General features: G+C 46.6%; 1 non-coding gene across 1 annotated transcript; it reads right to left on the reverse strand.

Moving 5' to 3' along the window:
• Positions 1–2,849: 2,849 nt before the first annotated feature.
• TRNAT-UGU (transfer RNA threonine (anticodon UGU)) lies at positions 2,850–2,922 on the reverse strand. The gene has a single exon. It is a non-coding gene; the product is annotated as a tRNA-Thr (tRNA).
• Positions 2,923–23,211: the final 20,289 nt, after the last annotated feature.

The following is a 23,211-nucleotide window of genomic DNA, read 5'->3' on the forward strand; positions in this document are numbered from 1 at the left end:
TAAAAGTAACAATTATTCAAGGGGGCTTCAAAAACAGGCGAGAACGTGAACAGTGTGAATCCTATTTTATCCACAAGTTTAATACTATTCAAGAAGGTCTTAACGAAAAGCCTGGTACCCTTTCTTTTATTCACGACCTCCAAATAAAATAATACTACACTTCTCGTTAATTGGCTAACTCAGATATACCTTTTATAACTCCTAGTGTATATCCCAGGCAATTATACCCCTCCTTACTAACACTATCCTGCCTCGTGCAGTATTGATAAGCTTTTGACGTTCTTTCCTTACATTTTCCGACAATTTGAAATCTTTGCACACAGCTAGCCCAGCCCTCCTCCCCTACAAACAAGTATTCCCGGCGAGGTCGGTTCAACGACCCACCCACGGAGAGGGGTGCACCGTTCAGTGAAACCCAGACCCCGTGAGTAAGTTCTTAGACATGTGCTCGTTAACGTAGCCCACTCCTTCCTTAACGTTCTAGTCCTCGGCTCACCGGAAATTAGTGAGACCCCAAAAGGCGCCTGGTTTGGCCTGTTCGTCACTGCCAGTGTCATTTGCGCAGCGGCTCCTCTTCGGCCACGCATCTGCAGCGGCGCCCTTTGTGTTTGTGCATTTTGTTTGTGTGTTTTGTTTGCACGTTTTGCTTTCGTACGCCTGTGGTTGCCGTGCTGCCCATGTCCCCCGCACCGTATTCCTCTCCCTTTCTCTCGTTTCGCCATCTCCTTTTGTACCCCACCCTTGCTTACTATACTAGTTTTCCCCTTTTTTTTTCTTTTATTTCTATTTTTTTTGCTTCCTTCCCCAATATTGTCCCGGTCTGCTCCCCGCACCCCCATCTTTATTTTTATTTTTGTTTTTCAATTTTTTGAACCGTTGTTGCTATTTGCGTGTTACACTCCTTTCTCCCTCCTCTTGAGCTCACAAACATAAAACGTCCATCTGACGCGAGACCACTACAGTCCTGAAGAAGACCGCACCGCGGTCGAAACGTTGATAAATAAAAGTGTCTTTGTAGAAGTGCCCACTTCTCTTAAATCTTTATTCTGCGGAGCCAACGTATATATATATATATATATATATATATATATATATATATATATATATATATAGAGAGAGAGAGAGAGAGAGGGGGGGGGGAGAGAGAGAGAGAAAATACTTGTTGAGGTGTTTGATCAAGAATTAGTAGCACTTAACACTAGCGAAACCGCTTGCTGTATCTAGTACGCACTGTAGGAAATATAAACCATCACAAGTGTAAAGTACAAACGAATGCACGTGTTCTACAAAAATCTTTGGTCCATATATATGTATATATGTATGGTCCATCTATATATATATATATATATATATATATATATATATATATATATATATATATATATTACTAGATAGAGCAAGCGCCTTCGCTAGTGTTAAGTGCTAATTCTTGACCAAACAGCTCAACAAGTGTTTTTTCTTCACACTAGAAATAAAATTAAATCATAATTGCTAAGCTACGCTGTGAATTTTGGCATTATGTTTCTTAGTGCGTATTCGTTTTCTTTTTATTTCCCGTCTTTTTACGAAGTTTGGTTTGGTTTATTAGGGTTTGACGTCCCAAAGCGACTATGGCTATGAGGGACGCCGTAGTGAAGGGCTCCAGATATTTCGACCACCTGGGGTCCTTTAACATGCATTGACATCGCACAGTACACGGGCCTCTAGAATTTAGCCTCCATCGAATTTCGACCGCTGCGTCCGGGATCGAACCCGTGTCTTTCGGGCCAGCAGCGGAGTGCCATAACAACTCAGCCACCGCAGCGGCCTTTTTACGAAGTGTTTTTCTCTTTGTTTTCTTCTTGGTTTCTCCTGCGGTATTTGTTTTTGTGGCAGTATATGCCTGTTGTGCTACCCGCTACAGGGCGATGCCACTCAAGCTTTTTGAAGCTTCGGCAAGATCGCGTTCGTATTTCTGTACTTGAAATGAACAACATTATTAAGATTGTTATTATTAGTCCTTCTCGAGGGCAGATAGGTCTCAAGCCACGGTGTTTAAGTAACTTTCATCGGCGCTTCCTCGTTCCGCTTTTACGCGATCATCTATACGATGGAAGACATTTGAAGTGGACAGGTAGCTGGATTGGTGGTGGGTGGTGTTTCAAGAGGCCCGAAGTTTCCCCCACCAATGTTTCAAACTGATAACGCCTATATTTTTGCCAAGTTCTACTATTACTGGAGCCACAGTAAAACTTCTGAACGGTATGTTAAAAGCCGTCCTAGCTTTTCGGTATTTTTCATGTCAAATCAATCAATGTGCAGCCGGTATATATATATATATATATATATATATATATATATATATATATATATATATATATATGCAGATGGGAAAACGCTTCATTTAGCCATAGAATTAATAAATTTATGGCTAAATGAAGCGTTTGCAAATTTGCATTTTTCATCTAGCAACCAAATATGTTTACCTTTCTATATATATATATATATATATATATATATATATATATATATATATGCAAAGTTCAAGAAGCTTCATGGATGTAGCGATAGATTTATTTTGAGTCGACGTTTCGGACAGAGCCTGTTCTTTCTCAAGACTATATATATATATATATATATATATATATATATATATATATATATATATATATATATATATATATATATATATATATATATATATATATATATATATATCAACTTATGAAGGCAGTGAGGTCACCGAAAACAAGGCGTACAGGGGAATGTTCATTTTTTTAAATGTGTAGTGCTAATCAGGGGGATAATAATAGTCAAATTATTCTATCACTTAAAGAAGATTACATATAAAGCGGCAGAAAAAACAGCCATGCCGCCGGTGGGATCCGAACCCACGACATCCATATTACACGTCCGGTGCTCTACCAACTGAGCTACGGCGACGGCTGTACAATCAGCTGCTCTCTAGGGTATTTATGTTTATTGTGTGTAAGCGAACCTTGAGAGTGTTCACCAGCGCCACCCTCGTCCATAGCGGCGGACGTTGCACGTCCTGTATTACCGCGAGTGTGACGTGGAACGTCATCGGACGGCGAGGGCGGATACTGTGCGAGAGCCCTCTTATGCTATATATGGCATCAAGACTGCCAGAACCGAGACCCTCGTTAAGCAATTAGCTGAATAGGTAAAGAAAATGAGGGACTCGAGTCCCCCATTTATTTTACTTCTGTTATATATATATATATATATATATATATATATATATATATATATATATATTTTGTGAGCAGGACGACGAGCGTCGGCGCGAGCCGAATGGCCATCGCCGTGCACGCTCCGGGCTTGACTAGCTGACCTCGGACTGCAGTTGGCCATGCTCCCGTTAAGAAGCTTCTCCGAATAAACCCCACCTTACAGTTGGTGCAGGTGCCGGGTAATATCCTCTCGCCCGGGAACTCCGCAACCGAACGCTATCCCCTACCGCGATGCCTATCCACCAAGCCGTACAAGTTAGCCTGGGCGCCGTCGTCTGCGCTGGTTCTCTCCGCCAGCGAGACCACGCTATCTTCAGTGGCACGGACGACAATGTTGTTGAGGATTGGCTCACATCGTATGAACGGGTAAGCGCATACAAGTGGGACGCGGGAACCAAACTGAACAATGTGATTTTCTATCTCACGGGCGTGGCGAATCTGTGGTGTCGGAACCGCGAGGCGGACATTACATCATGGTTTGTTTTCAAAGCAAACTTCAGAAAACTCATTGCCGAACAGTGCTTTCGTGCGCGGTCGCAGCAGGTAGGCGAGAACTTCAAGAGTTACATCGAGGATGTCGTCGATCTGTGCATGAGGTTGAACGCTCAGATGTCCGAAGCCGGCCAGATCAGACATATTCTGAAGGGCATTGATGGCGATACCTTTCAGATGTTGTTGGCGCGAGACCTGCGCACCATCGGGGAAGTCGTCACCCTATGTCAGAGGTCCGACGAACTACGTAAGCAGAGGGCTCTGACATGCGAACAGACAAAGAACGTCGACTCGCTTGCTGGCCTGAACGATGCAAGAGACACGTCATCGCTCCTACCGTACCTAGAGCTTCATCCGTGAAGGAGTTGCTCGCAAGCTTTCGCTTATTTCCCGCCATCAAGAGCCATCACCACACATAACTCCGAATTTGTGGCACATGATTCAAGAACAGGTCGCTGAGGCTCTCCCGCAAGCCCCTCAGCCAACACCTCTTGCGGCCCCGCTGGCATACGTGGACGTTGTTGCGCGACCTCGTCCGACTCCTATGCTCCACCTCCTGGTCCCGTTCGAGAGCCCGCTGCTTTTATTCCGCCGCCTGCTCATCTGCGAACCTCCTGGGTCACGCCTGATAATAATGGACCGCCTGCTCAACAGGGAAACCCCTGGCGCACGCCTGACAACCGCCCGATCTGCTATTTCTGCGGCTTGCCAGGTCATGTGGCGCGGCTTTGCCGTCGACGTATGAACGTCTCACGAACACCTGAAGTTCCCGGTTACTGGTCCCAGCGTCAGTACTCAACTCCTGCTGAGTCGCCCCTAAGCCGTTCTCTGTCTCCTGAGTGCACCTCTTCTCTGGACGCCGTTCGTCTTCTCCACGTCGGCGCTACATCTCTCCGATGCGACGGCGTCCCTCGACCACTCAAGAGGAAAACTAGATGCCGCAGTTCCTGAGGCGAGAACTACGCAGCCGTCAAAATTTGAAAGGCCTCGTTTGTCCGCCGCTAATTTAATTGAAGTTTTTGTAGAGGGCAAATCTGTGATGGCGCTTGTCGACATTGGTGCTGCGGATTCTGTCATGGATGCAGCGCTTTGCCGATCTTTGAGGAAAGTGAAGACGCCTCTTTCTGGCCTGTCATTACCAACTGCAAGTGTGCAACTCATCCAGCAGTTAGCAGCGCGTACTGCTAGAGCAGCCATAGAAGATATTTTATATTTGGCTGAGTTCATCGTTCTGCCCTTATGTTCGCATTCGATCATCTTGGGTTGGGACTTCCTATCGCTTCACGACACGGTCATCGACTGTGCTCGGGCTCAAGTAGCGCTCTCTACGTCGTCGAATCCCGTGCCGGAGACTGAAATTTGTGGTGCCCCTGTTTCTGCCAAAGCTTTTGTCGCCGAAAGTACCGATATTCCTGCGTGCTGTTCCGTGATTGGGCCTCTCTCCTGTGCTTGCGTTCGCGATGCCAGTGTCCTCTTCCCGCCGTCTTCTACTTTTGTGCGTCGCCATTGCCTGCCACTCCCTTATGACCTGCTCACTTTCTCCGCCGGCCTCACTGCACTCAGGGTCTTCAACCCGTTTTCAAGGCCCTTCATTTTGCACCGTGGAGAATGCGCCGGCACTGTGCAGCTCCTTGATTCTGTTTTCAACCATCCAGACGCTGCCGAAGAATCAATGCCGGTCTCCATGGACGCCCTGAGCTCACCTAATCCTGCGCCCGCCCCGTTTTACACCGACCTATTCCTTCGCTCTATTGACGCCACTCTACCTGCAACTCAGCGAACCCAGCTTCTTACGCTTCTTGACGAGTTTCGCTTCTCCTTCGATTGCCAGCAATGCGTTTTGGGGCGCACGTCGACTGTCGAGCATCGCATTGACACCGGCGTCCATGCCCCTCCACGACAGCGCCAATATCATGTTTCCACCACTGAACGACGAGTTATTGAAGAACAGGTAGACACCATGCTTCAGAGCGGCATTATTCAGGCTTCCACCAGCCCCTGGGCCTCCCCAGTTGTCCTCGTCAAGAAGAAGGATGGGACCGTTCGATTTTGCATCGATTACCGTCGCATTATTAAGATCACACGCAAGGACGTCTACCCTCTGCCCCGTATTGATGACGCTCTGGACTGTCTACAAGGCATGGAGCTCTTTTCTTCCCTTGGTTTGCGCTCTGGTTATTGGCAGGTCCCAATGGCAGCTGCAGATTGTGCCAAAACCGCATTTGTGACCCCTGACGGCCTCTACAAGTTTGCCGTCATGCCTTTCGGTCTGTGTAACGCTCTTGCTACTTTTGAGCGAATGATGGACACCGTTTTGCGTGGCCTCAAGTGGAAGACGTGCCTGTGCTACCTGGACGATATCGTTATCTTTTCACCCGACTTTCAAACGCATCTATCTCGCCTGAAGGACGTCTTGACATGCCTCACAAACACAGGCCTGCAGCTGAACTTAAAAAATTGCAGCTTTGCTGCTCGTGGACAGACAATTATAGATCACGTTGTGTCGAAAGACGGTGTACGCCCAGACCCCGCGAATCTTCGTACCGTGACTGAATTTTCCAAACCTTTCACCACTAAGGAACTTCACAGCTTCTAGGGCTCTGCTCTTATTTTAGGCGTTTCATACGCAGCTTTGCCTCAACTGCCGCCCCTTTGACTGAGCTGCTCGGCGCCAATGTCGATTTTCCGGCTTGGTCACCCGCCTGCGATGACGCCTACAACACTTTGCGTCGTCTCCTCACGGCACCACCCATCTTGCGCCATTTCCACCCGGCGGCCCCGACATGAAGTTCACACGGATGCCAGTGGTATTGGTTTCGGTGCAGTGCTCGCTCAGCGCAAATATGGATACCACGAATATGTCGTTGTCTATGCCAGCCGCACACTCACAAAGCCTGAGTCTCACTTCTCTGTGACTGAAAAATAGTGTCTCGCAATAGCGTGGGCCTTAGGCATGTTTTGCCCTTACGTGTACGGCCGTCCTTTCGACGTCATTACGGATCATCACGCCCTTTGTTGGCTTTCTTCATTAAAATATCCTTCCGGCCGCCTGGCGCGATGGGCGCTGCGTCTTCAGCAATATAACATCTGAGTCGTGTACCGGTCGGGCCGCAAGCTTCAGGACGGCAACGCCTTGTGTCCCTCCCGGCTCCCCGCCGAACTTGCCAGCCTCTGCAAAATCGGAGCCCCTACGCCGTCTCCCGCCGTCAGTGACATGCCTTCTGAGCACCGCAAGGATCCCTGGATTCGTGCTTTTCTCGACTTTCTCCCCGACCCATCGGCAGTTACACCATCCCGTGCACTGCGCCGTCAAGCTTCTCATTTTGAGATGAGATATAACCGGCTTTATCGCCGTAATTATCATTCTGATGGACGAAAATGGCTCTTCGTTATTCCTCGCCACCTACGCTCATATATCGGCTCGTTTCCACACTGACTTACAATGCGGTCACTCAGGCCTTTTTAAGACCTAAACGCACCTCCGCCTCCGCTACTACTGGCGTGGCATGTACAATTTCGTTTTGAAATACGTACGCTTTTGCCTCGAGTGCAAACGCCGCAGGACATCCATTACCCGTACTGCTGGCGAGTTGCAGCCGCTATCTTTTCCGCCTCGCCCTTTCTACCGCGTTGGCATTGATTTATATGGGCCCCTCCCGTATACTGCTTCTGGCGAACGATGGATCATTGTTGCCATTGATCACCTCACGCGGTATGCTGAAACCGCCGCGCTCTCTGTTGCCACGCCACAGGATGTGGCATCCTTTCTTCTGCGTCGGTTCATCCTTCGACACAGTGCCCCTTTAGAACTCCTCAGCGACAGAGGCCGTGTATTGCTATCTGATGTCATCAAAGCTCTGCTCCGTGAGTGCAACGTCATCCGTCGGACTTCAACCGCTTACCACCCTCAGACCAACGGCCTCACTGAACGCTTTAACCGCACTCTGGGGGATATGCTGGCTATGTACGTCGGTTCGAACCACACGACCTGGGACCATATTCTCCCGTATATTACGTTTGCGTACAATACTGCTACGCAATCTACGACAGGATTTTCTCCTTTCTTCCTCCTTTATGACCGCCATCCCTCCGTTCCCATTGACACTGTTCTCCCCTACAACCCTGAGGCATCTTAGTATACCATGAATCTTAGTAGGCACGTCGAAGACTGCCGCCAGATCGCCTGGTCGCTCACGACAGCTGCCCAGTGCCTTCAAAAAACGCGCCACAATGAAGATCAACGTCCCCAGCATTTCTCGCCCGGCTCTCTTGTCTGGCTGTGAATACTTCCCAGTACTCCGGGCCTCTCCCGGAAACTGCTCGCTAAATATCAAAGGCCATATCGCATCTTGGAGCAAACATCTTCCGTCAACTATATCGTTGAGCCCCTCACGCGGTCACCCGATCTCAGACGCCGCAGCCGTGAGACTGTCCATATCCAGCGCCTCAAGAGATACTACGACGCCGCGGTCTTCTCCGCCCCTTAAAGGGGCCATGACATGGTCGTTCTTCATATTACAGTTTTCTGCTTCAGTAACCAATGCAAAAGGTTATGATTCAATTTCCGAAATTTGGCTGCCCTGGACGCGCTGTATTTTCCAAAAAAATACGAGCGAAATTGAGACTGGGAGGCTCCTCCCACCTGCAGCGACCGCCATATTTAAAGTTATCGTGACGTCACTAGCACATGCACGGAGCAACGTCGTCTGCTCTCGTTGCTGCAATATGCGCAGCGCGGTCTCGTTCCACCCTGTACTTTCGCGGGCGATGGAAGAAGCAGTCGTCCCCCATATATGAGTGATTGGTGGCGCAAAAGCGATAACAACAGTAACGCAGTTTTTCTTCGGTATAGGTAGGGTCCGGTCACACTATAGGCCCGATGCGACGGCGATCGACCGTCGCTGCGATGGTCGGTATGCAAATGCCGTCGCGGACGCACTGGTCTGTCACGCTAGACCGACGACGACACAAGCACGATCACAATCACGTATCGTAGTAATGTTAAAGAGTCAGCTCAGTGGGAACCAGAAGATAATGGTAGGGTGCTAGTTGGTATGACATTCTATAAACTTAAGAATTATTGGACCTCATGCTAGCTACGGTGACATACGCGATGTGCGTGCACCAGCGAAGATGTGGTTTCATTCGGTGCCTGCGCATAGAACCGATCAGCGAGGCAAGCGACACGGGCAGAAAACGCCCGCTCTTCGCCGTCGCCTGGGCTTGTGCGGCCGAGCGAAAGCTTCACGCCCGGTGAGGCGACGGCCGGAAAAACTGCGCTTGTGTACCTTATCCGTATCGAAAAAAAGCAAAACAAGTGGCTACATATCATATCTTCACACTTTGTTACTAATAACTCAGCAACTTTTGCCATATTCTTGAATTTCGGTTGACGGTGGACCGCCGGCCTCTTTCGTGAAGAGGCCTAGCGAGTACACTTAAGTTTATAGCGAGTAAGCAGCACTCGTGTGTGCGATTTCGGCGATTGCGGAGAACGAATTCGCAAGTTTTAGCGCCTGCAAATAGCTGTCGAGCGTAGTTTTGGCAGCAGTGCCCTCAAAGCGATTACTGCGTACATCGCAGGAAGCGCTTGTACAATAAGGGTGAAGGGCCGATATATCTGACCTGGTCTACATAGCATGTGCAGAAGGCAGCCGGCAGCAGCCGTCGGTGTCGACTGTGGACAAAAAATCTGGTTGTTTTCATTATTTGAAGTAATGTTCGAACCTATTTTTAGCTAAACCGATCTAAAATTAAATTTTGGTGACATAAGAGAAAGCAGATACAATTAGCGGAAAGCGCTGGTATCCTATGCAAAGCGTTTCCCAACCAGGCGATATAGCATAATCGGTGCTTATTGCAGTGTTATCATGGTGTGTAAATGAGTAAAAGTGCAATTTGTGAGCAAGAGTACGTAAGATTTAAGAGAATAATAACCCACCTGGCGTTTTGTGCCACGCAAACGAGCAGTACTGTTTGCGCACAGCCATGTAAACAACCTCAGTGCGGGGCTGCAGTTGTCGTTATCGTCGCACTCCTGGGGCCAATGCGCACGCACAGCCAAATGCTGTACTATTATTTCGAAGCACTCATTTAGACGGCGGCGACTATTCATCGGTGCGGACAGTGAAAGCATTCGAGCCACGTAGGGTTTTGCAAGCGGCTTGGTTCCTGCGAAAAGGTTCTATGAGTCGAAGGAAATATATGTTCGCCTTACAAACGCGTACATGCAAAGGAGAAATCGTCGCACTCGGCACTTTTCTCTGCTCCTTTCGTGCCTCAAGGTTACTGTAGTGCACCTTTTGATGATTGCAGTTTAATTATCGAGCGATGAATAGCGGTCAAGAACTTGGTAGCTAGCTACAAAACGCCGCGGCTTTCACGGCGCGCATTGGCGAAGGCATGCACGGCACGTGCCGCTTTTCACATACGGGCGCACCTGACTGCTCAAAAGAGACCACACTCATAACATACGAACAGCATGCTTCTCCTCAACAATAAGAAAGTGGGCGCCACGAGCAAGTCCGCTGTCCCAAGGATCACGCAGCTCACGTAATAAGTTGAAGGCTTCCAAAAAGAGAACACGGAAAATGCATTTTTTTTCGCTAGGCAAAAAGAAAAAACTTTTCGAGCGACTGCTGTCTACGGTGTGCCTGCGAGCACCTCAACAGCTCGCCGCAGACGACGCGTGGCGTGTATGCGCTCGTGACGTCAGCGATCAGAGGTTGCCAGACCAGCAAGCAGTTCGCAAAAAAAAACGAAAAAAAAAATCTGTTTAAAAATATTTACCGCACAGAATCAACTGAAAATTGGGGGAATTGTAGTTTAACCTGTTGGAAATTAAAGGCGATAAGCAGGGTATGCGTGAAAATAGGCTGTCATGGCCCCTTTATTCGCCAGGTTGGCTCCTCTTCTGTTCGGGGGCCACTGTAAGGAAGACGACAAGCATACGCGCGAGCCGCATGGCCATCGCCTGGTGCACGCTCCTGGCCGGACTAGCTGACCTCAGACTGCTGTTGGCCCTGCTCCCGTTAAGAAGCTTCTCTGAATAAACCCCACCTTACAATATATATATATATATATATATATATATATATATATATATATATATATATATATATATATATATATATATATATATATATATATATATATATATATATATATATATATATATATATATATATATATGTGTGTGTGTGTGTGTGTGTGTGATGAAAAGTCTGATGAAGAAATGAGAAGGAGCACAATCCAGCGGTATACCATACAATCCTTTTTCAAATATATTTAATGTCTTTTCATCGTTATGAGAGGCAATAACTTTAGGCTATAATATTGCGCTGTATTTAGCCGCCGGATAAAAACGAACTGCACTACACGTACTGCATAGCTAAAATATGCGGGATGAATGTAATTAATCTTAGGCACACACACTCAATGGCTGCAGCTGCGGCCGCCAACCTTTTTGTGCCGCCACAAAAGACAAAGTTTAAATGCCGTAAGAAGCATAATATCTGTAGATTCTTTTTTGTTTCAAGAATAGCGCGCGGAGATGCGTTGGCATGCAGTAAGAAAGGGCAGCTTCTTTGCGATTCGTTTCCTTGGGAAAGGGCTATGAGATTGAACCGCACTGCTTATACCGCTGAGGGAAATCAATGACCTCGTGCACATATCATTCCTTGAAATCTCCAAGGCCACTAAAGAGTAAGAATATATTTATTGCTAGCACACACGGAGATCAACGAGTGAAACAATGAAATGTTGCCAAAGGCTCCACGTATGCCAGAATACATTATTGAACAGCATATTTTGTATGAGATCAAGAAGGCTAGACTAGGTGGGTTGGTGGTTTTTATATAAGGCGCTGCATAAAGAATCGAATAAGCGTGTATTTTATGACCGCATTGTTCCAGGTGGAGTGGCGTTCAAGTCAGCAGTGCCACTGCCGCTTAAAGAATTGTGCACTGCTGGTGATTCCGAACTCCACTGTGAGTACATTCTTATCATATTAGAAATTTAAAATGGCAATCGACATTTGGCACGAGCACAAGGCAAAAACGTTGAATATGGGTTTAATAAGTGTTTACTACGAACAGAGAGCGTTTTTTTTTTCAGTGTCTTACGCGAGCAGTTCCATAGGAAAAATAAAACTCATCAAGGAACCTTTTGGAGGTGTGCCAAAATTACTGGAAATGACTCATTTTCAACGTTTCGTTATTATGGAAAACTTTGTGTTTTGCCGCCATAATTATTTAGTGCAAGATTCCGGTGACGACCGATAGCGCATATTCGGGCGAAGGGGGTGAAGATGCAGGTGTGCTAGAATGTATACAGTGGGCAGTACCATGCTAGAAAGTATGAGATACTCTTCACTCCTCTGCCGCAATCGCTCTCAGCGCCATCTCTTCAATCGTCTTGAGTTTGTGATGCAGTTAACGCGACACACACAATAATGTAGCAGGTAGACAAAGCTTGGAATTAACTAGTGCTGAGACCATATATAGCGCTACGCTTTTCCTGACGTCATGCCGCCTCCACCACGGCCGTCCAGTTACACCAGTACACCAGCAGAGAAGCAGCCATTATATGTTTGCTCCAGGCATGAAGAAAGAAACTTAACCGAGGAGCACTTCTTCATGCGATTGGCCTGCTCAAGCTTAGCCCTGTAGAAGGAGTTCCCTTTTTTGTCCGCTTTCTGGGCGTGCTAAAGCCGGCAGCACGCGAGAGCGGGTATCTGTGGTGGCCAATAACATTCGGCTCAGGGTATCTCGCGGCACCTTTGATAAAATCTTTTCTCATTATGCTTGAAGCCTATCTAGTTACGCTTGCTCCTGAGCCTATCTTTACGACAGAATCGTCGCAGTAGATAAGCTGTTGTGGCGTTGCCCTATTGAGCTCGTTAACGCGACATACATCCGGAACGCGGCAGACGCGTTTTCATGCAGGCGAAATGCAAGAAGTCCTTCATGTGCTATGCCAAGCCAGTGATTGTGGTTGATACTTGTCCGTAGTGGACTACGTCCGCTTTTTCTCTCTTCCTTAGCTCACTTCATCCTTCTTCAATTCCTTCACTTCTCCGGTCGGGTGCGAACTATGAGAAAGACAAAGTACCTTTCTCTTACTCATAGCACCTTTTTTTTCGCAGTCAAGTACCGAGTTCCCCTGCAATACAGGATCAGCAAGCACCTTGTGAGTTCTTAATCCGCACAGTCTTCTTGGATTTCTAAGCGTTGTAGGTTCTGTTTACAACGTGAGCTGTAACCGTGACTTTCCTGGTACAGCCTGGGTAATCTTGTCAGTCAGCTTTAAATTCAGGGCATCCACGAGCTACTACCAGTCGACTACTGGTTCTTCGACTACCGCGCAGCCTGCTTGTGCTATCGTCGCTGCCTAATTTTTTTTGCAGTTTTTGTGGGTGCTACTGATCAAGAGCTCGATTCTGCGCAATAGCAGTCAGCCCGCCTATCGTGGACGGCGTTTGCACCATTAGGTCACATCTGGTGGAGTTGCTGAGTCCAGAGCCGCTGTGCCCTCAACATGCATTCTGCCACTCAGTGAACATCCCTGATTCTGCAGCAGAACCGAGACCCGACAACGATGCAAAGCCAAAGGCGATAAGTGTGGTTCGTCTTGCTCGACTGATTGGGACTGCTCAGCTTTCAGCTTTTGTAACGAGACAAAGCTGTGAAACGAAGAAACAGCTTCGTCTCCTTGGAAGGCTCAGCAGGTATAGGTCGCTTCAGTATGAAAGGGCGCAAATTTGAGGGTTATGTAATTGATTACTTGAAAATTATGCTTTGTAAGCCGGCATCGTCCTGTTTTCTAACTAATTTTCGTCTTGGGATACACTATCCAAAAATCAGTTGCAATTTTAGGGCAGTAATCAGCGTGGTACATACGTCACACTGGTCGATGCCTAAATGAAAGACTAGTTGAGCACAGGAGGAAAGTAGGCAGTTACAGGGACGGAAATCTGTCTGTACAATGCTTTGACTGCGCTGAAAAGAACAAAAAGCCATGTAAACCGTTCTTCAGCGCGTCCAAGAGAGTGGCCAAGCATAAATGTCAGGATGTAAGAGAAATAATGGATGCAGATCTGATTAGGAAAGCGGGTGTGTCATGCGTCAGTGCACCATCTGTTGCACTGACAGCCAAAGAAATTAATTTTCTGAGTGTGGCCGATTGAGGTCGGTAGCGTGGTCAGATGACATCATGCAGCAAGGTCGATATAATGTGTGTTCCTGTCAATAAAGTTTTCAGTTGGAAGTAAGCGCTCGTGGTGTCTAAGTCTCCCTCCTCGTATCTTTGTGTTTTTGTGCGCTTGTACGTGTTTGCATTCTGCATACTGTGCACATATGCTGTGTAGTTAAGTTTCGGATTTACAAATAAGTACAAGATGACATCCCAGCCAGCCAGCGTCTGCGAAACCTTCCCTAGAGGACTCCCAAAATTCTGTGTGCTATCAGTTTCCTTCACATTGAAACCCTCAAAGTGATGAAGCTTATGTGGACTATGCGGACAACGCATGCAGTCGAAATTCTTCCGTACTCCTTTTGACGTCGTATGTGTCCCATATAAATCATAAGTAAATAATATAGAAACAATTTAGAAACCATATCGGACTCGCATCTAAAGCTTACAGATTTCGTTTTATTTTCTCCATCATATCGGCTCCCATTTCCCACAACTTCGTGGCAATCATTTCAGAAGGGTGTTCCTAGCATGGGTGTGGCGAGTCTATTATGTATAGCAGGAAACATTCGCTCATCTTATGTCGTCACCAACGTCATAGCAATCCTGATTATCAGCAAAGCCGATATTAGCTGCTGGAGGGCGACGATCCTTTTCCTCGTGTTCTTAGCCATTTCCGGCGTTAGCCGCGAGCACGTTTTTGCTGCATGTTCCCAGCTTCCGCTCCTCTCCCCTGGTGCTTCTTCACAACCCATGGTCACGTTTACTTAACGTTATGCACCCTGCTATACCGGCAGACTGACGATTATCTTTTCCGGACTATACATTCTCCGCGCAAATCCGTTTTTTGACATAATTTGAGCACGGATAAAAGGCGGGCCTTCCTGCCTTGTCAATGCTGACCTTTGTTAAAAAACCATAAACATTTTTTTATCTGTAGTGAATTGTGCCAAGTTTAATAACCAGCTGCTCCGTTAGTCTCCTCTCCTAAGAGCGCGTACTGGCAAGGTACACCGGTCACCGCAGTTACTTAAAAAAGTTTTGCTAATCTCTGGTTCTCAAATACAGTGCTTGCCGAATACACTTGTACCCATTGTTGTTCTGTGCATAATTTTCTGTACCGTACGCATGACATCCTCGCCGAAATAACGATGAAATGGGCTTGGGCTGGGCGTGCAATGCGAAGGCAAGATTACCGATGGTGCTTAAGTGTGACGGAGTGTATTCCTACAGATGGCAAGCGTAGCAGGGGGTGGCAGAAATTTAGTGCGACGGATGAAATTGAGGCGTTTGCAGGGGCAAGATGGCGGCGGACGCTGAACAGGGTTGGTTGGATAGATATTCGAGATGCCCTTTTCCTGCAGTTGGCGCAGTCAGAATTATGAGGCTAATGATGAAGCATCAGCCTTCGCAATGCGTCGGCGCTTGAAGAGCTCATACCTTGTACATGACGAGCTGTTGATCGACTTCAACCAGCATCCCCCCGGTTAAAACAATTTATTTTCTGTGCTGGCTGGTGATTTCGCGCAACTGAGGGCAGTATCGTTCTCATATTTTGCATTTTTTCAGAGTAAGGAGCGAATAAGAAACCACTGAAAAGATAAACTATGCGCCGTCATCTGGTGTGGGCAGTCATCTTTCTTCTCTACATGCACAGCCTAATAAAAAGGTATGTAGTTTGGAAGCTCCTAACCTGATTCTCTGTGCATCATTATTGCGACGAATTTTGGTGCACATTCGCTGTGATATTGAAGCTTCTAATGGCACACAGCACACTGCTCCAGGAAACGCTCCCTACATCTTGCAGTAAAGCTGTCTCGAGAACCGTAAAACACATGTCGAGAACTGTACAACAAGCACTTGTTCTATCTAATAAACAGATTACATGCAAAAGCCGTTCTTCCATTTCGCTGTTTTGGTCACGGGAGAATAAAGTGTATGCATAACCGCCGGGGATAGGTTGTTAAAGAGAGTAGTTCCTTAAAAATTCAGTATAATAACCGTCTGTGCATGGACATTCCAACACTTGTAAGCAGCCAAACTCAGGGCAAGCATAAGTAAATACGCATCCAAAATATTCTCAGTAAATAAGGGCTTGGAAAAAAGAAGTTATTTTTCTTCACCGATGCAGCATTCGAGAAACTTGTAACCGCTGGTGTACGATGGGCACGGAGAAAGCGGTGGCTAGAGTTGTAAGGCATTTTGTTATTGCCCACCTAACCCAGGGGAAACCTCAGCAGTCATACAAGCATTGCGGAATGAGAGTATAGAAGAGCATTATGTCCTAATACTGGAAGATACATATAGCACCTGCACAGCTACTATGGTCCTCTATAAAGTCAGCCATAAAATTCTAATAAGGAAGGGCGACCTGGATCTCACCTGTGCTATTCACCACCTCTTTAGCGGAGGTATTCTAAGGCCTGAATTGGGATAAGTGCTAATGGAGAATACTAAATAATCTACTATTTTCTGCTGCAATTGCCTTGGTGAGTAACTCAAGAGATGAACTGCAAACTTTTATTAATGAGTTAGACAGGCAGAGCCTAACGGTGGGTATAAAAATGGGCATGCAGAAAACCACAGCAATTTTCAACAGTCTAGCAAGGTAACAGCAGTTCACGATTGGTGGCGAGGTGCTGGAAGTGGTAAATGAATACGTATACTTAGGGCAGGTATTGACATCTGAACGGATCATGAGAGGGAAATACCTAGAAGGATAAGAATGGCGTGGAACGCATAAAGCAGGTTCTCTCAGATCATGAATGTCAGTTTACCAATATCACTCAAGAGAAAAGTATACAGCAGGAGTATAGGTATTTACTTGCGGGGCAGAAACGTGGAGGCTAACGAAAAGGGTTCAGCTTAAGTTAAGGACAACGCAGCGAGTCATCGAACGAAAAATGACAGGTGTAAAGCTAGGAGACCGTAAGCGGGCAGAGTGCGTGAAGTAACAAACGCGGGTTAATGATATCCTAGTTGAGATCAAGAGGAAGAAATGGGCTTGGTCAGGGTATGTAATGCGAAGCGTAGATAGCCGCTGGTCCTTAAGGGTAACGGAGTGGATTACAAGAGAAGGCAAGCGTAGCAGGGGGCGGCAGAAGGTTAGGCGGGCGGATGAGATTCAGAAGTTTGCAGGCATAGGGCAGACGCAGCTGGTAAAGGACAGGGTTAGTTGTAGAGACAGTCACGAGAGGCCTTTGCCCTGCAGTCGGTGTAGTGAAGCTGATGATGATGATGATGATGTCTCCCTTGTGCCTTGCAGTATTGCTAAGTAATTTTTAAACAGTTGTTTTTTCACAATGTACATGAATTGGGCTAGTGATAATGTCAACGTTCCCGATGTCAGCTTTTACGACAATACTTTTGCCTTGAAAATTTCGTTTACCGCTTCATGTCACTTCGAAACTATTGAGTTTTGTGTATGCGTGTGGGCTTACGAAAGATGGAGGTGTTGAGTTACGCATATTTCCATCCTAGACAGCGCTTTTCTTAATAAAATGTTGTGGGTTTGATATACAGAGAGCAACTTCTGCAATAGTTTGTATTGCTCGCACTGGTAAAAAGGTGTGCTCTGTGGAGTGTTACTGAAGTTTCGAGATATTCTTTCGGCAGTATGAGCTGCGTTGAAAGTCACAACGGATTACTACCGAAACGGCATTTTTTTCATTTCGCATTAAACTAATCATCTTCGAAAAGCGGCAGCCGCTTTCCTCTAACATCGCAGTAATTTCAACACGGTTCGTGCCGTTTTTCGGAAAGGATCAAACCCTCTTGAAGCATGGTGATGTTGGGGGTGACGAAGCAGGCAACAATGATGCAGAATATAAATAAATGCAATTGCCGCAATATTGAAGAATGAAAAGGGCAAGTTAGAGCGTCCACAGAAAGTAAAATATTCAATGCTGAACCGAATATAAAACTCCTTTTAAGAAAAAGAACAGCACAGAGCCTTACTTCAAACTAAAGTTTTAATTAATGCCTAACAGCCTATGTCTGCAGAAGTACATGCTACGCAGGGTACCCGCCTCTATAGGTGGATCTGGTTTGGCCGGATCTTTCATATCCGGCTTTTTATTGCGCCTTTAAAGCTTTTGAAAACAAAGAAATGGAGGCGACCAGTTCCTGAGACTCACCGCAGGCTTCCAGCACTCAAATTAATTCTATTAAGAGATGGTAGTTCTGTGAGCTTTGGAAACAACTTCCAACCTACGGCTCTACTAAAAAAAAGAAACAAAGGTAGATAACATTACAGACAGCCTCCCTAGGCGACGATGATCAGTTCTCTTCACGTCAGAGTTACTGCATTGAATGAAAACGTCTTCGACGGAAGTCCGTCTGGTTGGGTTCTTGAGATAGTTAAGAGAAAACTGACGCCAACCAATATTTTAACTTTGCCCGACATTTCGGGACCAACTCAGTCCCTTCTTCAGGCGTGACTAAAATGTGCCAGCAGCACTGGTTGTTACCTTCGCTCTCCCTTTGTTAGCCCGTGGCGCAGTCGACTAACGTATGCGGAGGGGAGCGTTCCTGGAGTCCTAGGAAATCAATCCAACCGTCTCGTCGAACACTGCAAGCGCGCCGACCACCGGATAGCCTCCGAGGAGGTGAGCATCTTGGCCGTGGAGCCAAACCTGTTCAAGAGCCGACATGCGGAGTCATGGCACATCCGGCTCACAAAGGAGGCGATGGATAGGACTCCAGGAACGCTCCCATTCGCGTACGTTTGTGGACTGTGCCACGTGCTAACAAAGGGAGAGCGAAGGCAGCAACCCGCTGCTGGTGGCACACTTTAGCCACCCCTGAAGAAAGGACCGAGTTGGTTCCGAAACGTTGGGCAAAGTTAAAATATTGGTTGGTGTCAGTTTTCCCTCAGTTACTCCTTTTTCGCTTCTCGGCCTCAGGCCCCCGCGACTGGCATGCTGCCACTGTCCGAGCTTGACTGTTCATCACATATGACATTCCGTTTTATGCGAAAGCACTGTATGGCTATGGTTTATGGTTTATAGGGATTTAACTTCCCAAAGCGACTCAGGCTATGGGAGACGCCGTAGTGAAGGGCTCCGGGAATTTATTTCGACCACCTGGGGTTCTTTACCGTGCACTGACATCGCACAGTACACGGGCATATGGAATTTCGCCTTCATCGAAATTCAACCCCCGCGGCCGGGATCGAACCCGTGTCTTTGTTCGCGCTTTCGTGTCATCACGTGCTTGTCATCACGATAAAGTTCGAACAAATTGAGCTATAAGAAAAAGAATGGTTGGATTAGATAGAGCATCAAAGAATCTCGCATGGGATATCACCTGGTGCATGTAAGGTAATTACTTAATTAATTAGAGCCAAAAATGTCTAAAACGTGGGCGGGGCCAAAAGAAAAAGTGGCGTCAAATTTGAAAACACGGGAGTGTGCAGAGTCAAGCATAGCGCCAAGCGTGGCGCAAAATTTGAAAACAAATTGTGCGCCAGGTTTGAAAACTAAAAATGGGCAATTTATGGAAGAGAGGCAAGTAGGGGCGACGAGGCGTCAATGCTTTTGCACTCCTCCAATGCGGGTTACAGCAGTGATCTCGAACGTTTTTTTCTGATCTCTGCTATTTGATAGGGCCTGTAGGAAAGAAATTAATTGTGAGAATCAGTTGCCTCTGCACAAGCGCTGATTGCTGTGGCGCCAACGATGGAAACAGCTCGCTGCGCAGATAGATGCGAGTACGGCAGGTGCACTACAGAACAGGCATGAGGGCTGCGAAAGAAACGCAGCAATTATGTGCACTTTTTGCAGGCGCGAACGTTACTGCTGAATTGTCCACGCTAGGCGCTTTGGTGTGAGGGGAGAGATGTGTGCTTCGGAACAGAGGGGCCTGTCGAGGACGACGTTTATAAAACTTCATACGCGCTTCTTTATTTTTTGCGGCAGGGAGCCCGTCATCAGGGTGTTTGCAATATCCCCCCAGTCTAATGAATGCCGAAAAGCCAATAATCACTTATGTGGGCGCTGCGAGTGGTTTTGTGCGTATCTGTACAGCCAACGCTGAGCAATGATGTTCTGTAAGAGTCTGCGAAGTAGGGTGGGTTAAAAAAGTCTCATACCAAAACAATAAATACTTGACGGGACTTAAAAATAAACAGTAGCCTTACGAAAGGATTCATCCTAATCAGCATCATCAGCCTGACTACTCCCACTGCAAAGCAAAGGCCTCTCTCATGACTCTTCAATTAATCCGGTCCTTTACCACCTATGCCCAACTTATGCCCCCAAACTTCTTAATCTCATCCACCCACCTAACTTTCTGCCGCCCCCTTTAATGTTTGCCTTCTCTTGTAATACACTCCGTTACCCTTGAGGACCAGAGGTTATCTTCCCTTCGCATTACATGCAATGCCCAAGTCTAGTTCTTTTCCTTGATTTCGACTAGGATCTTATTATTTCGCGTTTATTCCCCCACTCATTCCGCCCGCTTCCCGTCTCTTAACGTTACACACCTATCATTTTTCTTTTCATAGCTCGCTTCGTTGTCCTTGAGCTGAACCCTTTTCCTTAGCCTCCCCGTTTCTGCACCGTAGGTGAATACCGGTAAGATACAGCTATTGTATACTTTTCTTTTGAGAGAGATTGGAAAAATACCAATTATGAACTGAGAGAACCGGCCATATGCGCTCCACCCCAATCTTATTTTTCTAGTTATTTCCATCTCATGATGCGGATCAGCGCTCACTACCCGCCCTTAGTAGACGTAATTTCTTACCAGTTCCAGCAACTCAGTACCTATTATGAATTGCTGCTCCCTTGGTAGACTGCTGAACATTACTTTGGTTTTCGGCATGTTAAGCTTTAAAGCAACCCTTCTGCTCTGCCTAACTCCTTGATCATGCTTTGCAATTCATCTCCTGAGTGACTCAGCAAGGCAATGTCATCAGCGAATCGCAGATTACTTAGGTATTCTCCATTAACTCTTATTCCCAACTGTTCCAAGCTCAGGCCTCGGAATATCTCCTGTAAACAGGCGGTGAATAATATTGGAAACATCATGTCTCCTGCCTGACGCCCTTCCTCACTGGAATTTTATCGTTTACTTTATTGGCGAGTGTGGTAGCTGTGCGTAATAAATGGAGGCTATTTATAGGGGTTGGCTATATTCTGCACATTTCACTGTCACGTCATTGATAGTGTCGATATGTATTACATGGTCTATTGTAGAATATCCTTTACGAAAGCCTGCCTGATCATTTGATTGATTGAACTCAACGGTTGCTCTGACTTTATTAGCGATTACCTGAGTAAATATCTTGTAGGCTACGGGCAGTAAGCTGATTGGTGTGTAATTTTTCAAGTCATTGGCGTCTCCTTTCTTATGAATTAAAATAATGTTAGCGTTCTTCCAAGTTTCTCGTACGGTCTAGGTCATAGTGCATTCCGTATAAAGGGTGGCTAGTTGTTCTAGCACAATCGCCCCTCTCTCCTTCAACAGATCTGGTATTACTTGATCCTCATCAGCTGCCTTTCCCCTTTGCATTGCTCCCTAAGCCTTCCTTTACTTCTTTCGTTAATGGCGGGATGACGCAATGCTGTTCGCTACTGCCTCTCTCACTAACGTTCTGATTACATTATCTACTGAACAGACTAGTGTAAAACTCTTTGGCTACTTTAACTATCTTATCCATATTGCCATAGGCAGTCCCCTACTTGTCTCTAAACGCATATATGTGATTTTTACCTGTGCCTGGTTTCCTCTTCGCCGCTTTTCGGCTACCTGCACTCTTTAGGGCATGCTTGAGTCTCTTGATGTTAAACTTCCTTACATTGGTTAACCCCACCGTTTGCACTTAATTATTACCTTCGATAGCTCTGTTAGTTCTATTCTTTCTGTAGGGTTAGACGCCCTCATGCTCTGACGTTTCTTAATCAGATCTTTTGTCTCCTGAGATAGCTTGCCGGTATCCTGTCAAACCGTCCTACCACCTATTTCTACTGGGCACTCCGTAACATTAGCGGTCAGATTATCATTCATTGTATCAACATTAACATCGTCTTCCTCATTTAAAACCAAATATATGTTCTGTAGCGAAATCTTGAATTCCTCTATTTTTACTCTTACCGCTAACTCGTTAATAGGCTTCCGCTTAACTAGTTTCTTCCGTTACATCATCAAATCTAGGCTAGTTCAAGTCCTTACTATTCTGTAGTCGCTGCAACGCACCTTTCTGGGGACCTCCACATCCTGCACGATGCCAGGATGAGCGCATGGTATGAATACGATTTCATGTTTAGTCTCACCACTGGGGCTCTTCCACGTCCACTTCCTGTTCTCTCGTTTATGGAAGAAGGTATTCATGATCGTTAAATTATTTATACCTGAAAACTCAATAACTCTCCCCTGTTATTCCTAGAACCTACCCTACCCAATAGTCGCATACCGCTGGTCGCCAGTCTAATTGTTGCCTACTTCTGCATTGAAGTCGACCTTCAGAACAGTGTACTGTGTTTTTATTCCCGATTCCAGTTACTCATGAGCGCTTTCAATGGTCTGGTCATCATGACTGGATATAGGCGCGTAGGCCTGCACCACCCCCTCATTAATACTTTAAAACTCCTCTATATTGCAGCTATATCCGGACTGATGAGGAATCCCACACCTAGTTCTTGTCTATCCGCTAATCCGCGATAGCGCAGTGTGTGCACGTCCTTCAATAGTGTATGTGCATCGGCAGTTCTGCTAACCTCACTCAAACCTATGACATCCCATTGAATACCCGCTAGTTCATCGAACAGCACTTCTAGAGAAGCCTCAGTGGATGAGGTCCTAGAGTTAAATATTGATATGTTCAGATTCCAATGGCGGCCTGTCCGGAGCCAGAGATTCTTAGCACCCTCCGCAGCGTCACAGGTCTGACCGCAGCCTTGGTCCGTTGCTCCGCAGCCGCTAGGCAATGAGTGCCGAGGGTTAATTGGGTCGTTCATAGAAGGTTTTGGCCAAGTACTACATAACAGGGTGGCCAAATCCTGTTCTGGTGAGGGAGCGCGTTGTCGGTTCGGGTCACAGAGTTCAGGCTGCATCCCAGGCCTGGTTAAGCAATTCCACCGACACGTGGATTTTTTTTCCAAACCCGATAGAGAATTTCGCGGCACCGGAATTAGAACCCCGGCTCTCTGGCCGCTAGGCGGACGCTCTACCTCTACGCCAACGCTGCGTCTCCCAGTCTAAGTGAGCCAGCCTAAACACGTTTTTCCTTCCTGCCTGTCAAAAATCTGTTCTTATAAAGCTCAAAAATAAATAGCATAGCGCCAGCTCACTT

Source organism: Amblyomma americanum, chromosome 5 (genome assembly GCF_052857255.1).
Source record: "Amblyomma americanum isolate KBUSLIRL-KWMA chromosome 5, ASM5285725v1, whole genome shotgun sequence".
Lineage (NCBI taxonomy): Eukaryota > Metazoa > Arthropoda > Arachnida > Ixodida > Ixodidae > Amblyomma > Amblyomma americanum.